At 38.7% G+C, this 5,000-nt stretch overlaps 1 long non-coding RNA gene across 1 annotated transcript in view; it reads right to left on the minus strand.

The window, feature by feature from the left end:
- Window positions 1–4,141: 4,141 nt before the first annotated feature.
- LOC138047155 (uncharacterized) overlaps window positions 4,142–5,000 on the minus strand; it is a 2,753-nt gene continuing 1,894 nt past the window's right edge. Inside the window, exon 2 of the long non-coding RNA XR_011131791.1 lies at window positions 4,142–4,972. This is a non-coding gene — a long non-coding RNA (uncharacterized lncRNA). The remainder of the gene's footprint in view (window positions 4,973–5,000) is intronic.

Here is a 5,000-nt window from a genome sequence, read left to right on the forward strand (position 1 = left end):
GCGAAATATTTATTGAAACAAACAACATATTTGCTCTTAGAGGCGAAAACCTCTTCCTATTTCATTGCGTGCGTGAAGACAAGAAACTCAATCGTTACAGCTCACTTTGATTTCGTCTCGACGGGCGATAGATTGTTGTCGAAGTCCATTGCTCGTCGCTTTTGAGATTCCTGCCTATTTTATTCAACTGACTTTCCATTATTGAGCTCCATAAGGGTATATTTTGTTTAAGGATCCACTAAAACGCCATTCGCGTTACATGACTTTCGACGCCATTGCAGGCTAAGTTAATGATTCTACTGTGTCCATCAGAGAAATCTACGCAGTTCCACTACCTTCTCGATCCTAAGAAAATACTCGCAGAAGGCTCTATCCACAAAGACACCACTTACCAGGGGAGTGACAGGCAAGACTTTTACCGACACGGAAAAAAAAAAAAAGAAGAAAAAAAAGAAAAAAAAGAAAACAAACAAACTAAACGTAGACCTCGACTGGGTTTGCCATGAGGCAACCCAGTAAAAAGAAAACAAACTAACTAAACGTAGACCTCGACTGGGTTTGCCCATAGGCAACCCAGTAAAAAGCTTCCCTGGCCTTACGGATCGAGTCTCTGTTCGTGTCTGTTAGAAAATATTTTTTCGATAGGGATTAATTGCATGTCCTTGGAGATGTTGTGGGGAGAGGAGAGGAGATGTTCTGCGACTGTAGTAGGTTTGGATTTGGTGTTAATGTTATCTAAAGTGCGGCGGTGTTCATTAAAACGGTCTTTTAAACGTCGTTTAGTTTCTCCTATGTACTGTAGATACTGTAGATGTAAACTGCGCTACCTGTCCTTACATTTTCCATGGACTAACCAACTACAAATTCTGCTCTACTGGCGAAACGCGCTCCATTAATTTCCCCATAACTTGCGAAACTAAAAACCTTATCTACATGATTCAATGCAACAGATGCCATCTACAGTACATAGGAGAAACTAAACGACGTTTAAAAGACCGTTTTAATGAACACCACCGCACTTTAGATAACGCTAACACCAAATCCAAACCTACTACAGTCGCAGAACATTTCCTCTCCTCTCCCCACAACATCTCCAAGGACATGCAATTAATCCCTATCGAAAAAATATTTTCTAACAGAGACTCGATCCGTAAGGCCAGGGAAGCTTTTTTAATTACAAAAGGCAGGACTATTGATCCCAACGGTCTTAACATCCGCGAAGAAACGTATTAGATTTCAGTTTATTATTTTAAGTGATTTCCGTTATTTTTCCGTGACTCTTAGTATTTGAGTTCAAAATCTTTGTAACTGCCATGTTTTATCACATTTTTTCCAGTATTACGTCAACATCCATTTACTATATATATATATATGTACATAGAAGCAATTCAATGTAAACTCTCATTGTACCTGAAGAAGGCTGGTTTGGCCAGCCGAAATATAGTACATCACTAAAATCAAATCTACGTTGTATCGGCTTTTGCTTAAAATATTTAGTTTCTCAACTTGAAATAACGCCGATCAGATCAAGCCACTGATCCAACGTACACCGACAGGAAAATTGTCCACGGTTGCTTGCTCCGAAACTCTCCTAAGGCAGATCTTGTCAGTCAGTATGTCACTTTGAGGACGAGAACACACGTGACAGTCTGGCTTGTAGACTGGGTACTAGTAATTGCGAGGTCATTGTTTTCAAGTGTCGGCCATTGCTTCTAGCGTTCGTTGTTTGCAAATAAAACTGCGGTCGTTTTCCCTGTTATGGGAAAAATTTGAAGAGTTTTACGTCGCAAATTAGTTGTAAGGTAAGTTATTTGTGTTGCAAAATTGATCTGTCGTCCTGTTTCAGATTGGTTTTCTTTCTTTCATTTCGAAAATTAACTATCCTAGCCTGCCTTGTTTGTTCTTTGTTATTTCATCCAGCTGACGTCGCTGAGTGGAATCGATACGGGAGTTGTTTACTCTCGCAAGCCAACATATTTAGACTCGGCTTGTGTTTAGTGCGGATTGCACTGAAGCTAAGACGCTTTCGCAAGCCCACATTCATTGGCTCGAAATCCGTTGCGCGCGACAGAGCGCAAAAACCGCTAGACATGCGCACTAGAATCACACTTGTGTTGCCGCCATTCCATTTTCAAAATGGAGGCTGTCACGCCGCTGGCGTTTCTCTGAGAAAATTTGCAAAAAGATGATTTGAATCTGCCATCATTCAACGATGCTTCAGAGCCGTCAGGGAAGAGATCGGACCAAAACCAGTTCGCCTAAAGCAATAGAGTTTTTGACGAGCTTCGAAGCTTCATTTGACGTTCGTTGTTTAGAGTTTTGCGTTTCTTAATTAAGGTGGTCGGTTACTCTTTAAGCTCAGAACAGAGATATGTTGGAGGTAAATTGTTTTCGCGAAACATATCAAATATGACTGTTTTTTCGTTGATATGAAAATTTTTGAGAGGTGTTTAAAGGTGGAATTCCGATTTCATACACCAAGAGAGACTTTTTTCAAATCGAAGTTTGAAGAGAAGCAGGTTTTTTTACCACTGGTGTCCGTCTTCACAGTTGTAACTGGTTTTACACAGAAAAGCGAAGTCCAGTGCCTTATACTTTCACGCCACTCGATATAGTTTGTGAGGTTTTGGGGTCGTAAGTTGTCCTGAAATGCATATAACGTACATGTATGTTTTTAACTTCGAGTTAATATCTTGTCGACATTGTTCATGTAATACAATGTAAGTTTTCTTGCTTTATAAGCCAAGGCGACAGAGCGGCTGCCTGTTATATTTAAAACAGCGGCAAATATTGACAACAAACCCTATTATTTTTTTCCCTTTAACAACGTTCATTGCTATGTGTTGTGTAACTAAAAATAAAATATGTCAACTGTCACATCTGACTGCTGGGGGATTGTGTGCTTTTTCAAGTTTATGGGACTCTTTGCAAAGGGCGAGTTAAGTTAATTCAACAAAGTAAGCTGCTTTTTCCATTTAGAGACTGAAAATGTCAGCAAAGGTGCTCTAGTTCAATGTGCAAAGCGCTTTTTTTGGCTTTTGATGCCAGCAGTTCACCACACTAGAAAATTTTTATTCGAGGGCCACTTGCTACTGGCTCACAAAGACTACAGAATTTGCCACATGGATGAATACACTTCACCAATGAAGGTGAGTGATGGAATAACATTACAATAGTTGCAATAATAATCTGCCCTGAATTGAATTTTCCCTACCCCTCAATATAGATTCTACGCCCCTTCTTTGTCAGTGCCAAAAATCTGCCAAGAGAAGTGAAGCACTAAGTTACACAGAATTAGTCAGACAGGAAGAAAACCCTCAAGGATCAAAGGCAGGAGCTGGATATTGAGCAGAGAAAAATCGAGAATGAAAACAAAAACTTTCACAAAAAAACATGAAGGTAAGTATTTGGGTTAGCTCATTACGACAATGACATTCCAATGCCTTTGCAGTACTAACCACCCCCCCCCCGCTCCCTTCACCAAGAAAAAAACACCACTGACAGCAGTACCCTGCTTAGCATTATATTGAGCGCCACAGGCTGTTGGCTGTAATCAGTAACACACTAAACATGTTTCATTTCATATTATTATTTACATGCACAGAACAAACTGCATTGAACGCGATGCTCAAATTGCGTTTGGCCTATTACAAGATCTGTGAGTAAAACCACACCAAAAAGTTACTCACTATAATAAGGTAAAACAGATATCATTTTCATAACGGTTATGCTTTACAATGTAGCTGTGTCACCGAACACCCAAGGTCAATAATTTTCCTATTATTCCAACAGTAAACACTAAATGACTGGTCCCGAGGGAAACAGTTCATTTTGTTTCCCAAAAAATTTCCAATGTTCCCCTGAGGCGCAGACGAGGGAAACAAAATGAACTTTTTCCTGAGAGACCAGTCATTAAGTGATTTGTTATATAGCACAAATAGGAAAACGTGCAATGGGAACAGCAACGGTGGTCGTCGGTCAACATTTGCAGGCAACAGTGCACTGTTACCCTCTGACGTCATAGATTTTACACTGTTGCCCGCTCAGAGACTTTTGAACGGCAAAAGTGTTATTGTTAGATGTCATGTGACCTTGAAATAACCTATGAGAGCATGCACTGCTGGGGGAAAAAACAGTTATATAACAAAAATAATTTTTATTCAACATAACACACTTTTGCAGGAAAAACAAGATCAGCAACACAAATCAAATGTTAAATTGAGAGAAGAAAATGTCATGCTTCACAACAAAGGACAAAGTTATAGAGACAACTCAGTTTTCAAGAAAAATATTGGACTGACATAAAAATTAATACCATGCACATGTAACCCTGTGAAAAAGCACCCCAAAGCCTAAATTTCCAATATAGGTTTTAGTCAGAACAAACTTTTCCTTATCACAGACTAAATTCTTATGGTCGTTAATTTTCTTTCTAGTGCAAATAATATTGAACAAAACAAATAGTGTATTGTAATAATCAACTGATGTATGTTTAGTATTTTTTCCTTTCATTTTCCCGAATTTGTTCTCCACCTATATATATCTGTTTGGGTCAAGTTAGCAGAAAATTGGGGAATCCACTCAAAAGAGACACTTGTAATACCACTGGCAGTACTAAATCCTAACATTACTCAACAACAATGACAATATTATTTGTGTTCCTTTAATATATGTTTTACAACTAAAGGAGACACTGCATTTAGCTCTCTTGTGCACCATACAATTTCACAAGTCACTAGTCAACCACTAAACAAAAGGAGGAAAGAACTTATATGATCCAGACAAAATGGGAAATTTTGGTGGTGAACATTCTCCAGACCTGTTTGAAAATATCTTCCATGCCACAATGTATTTACAATAATGAAAACGGTTTTCCGTGAACCAAGAAAGCTAATCTGCAGAGAGTAAAAGTAGGTTGCTGTACTACTGCACAACTTCAGTTTCTTCATAAATCAGGTATGGCTACCATTTTCTACAAACAAAAACAATGATAAAACCAT

Source organism: Montipora capricornis, chromosome 1 (genome assembly GCF_036669925.1).
Source record: "Montipora capricornis isolate CH-2021 chromosome 1, ASM3666992v2, whole genome shotgun sequence".
Taxonomy (NCBI): domain Eukaryota; kingdom Metazoa; phylum Cnidaria; class Anthozoa; order Scleractinia; family Acroporidae; genus Montipora; species Montipora capricornis.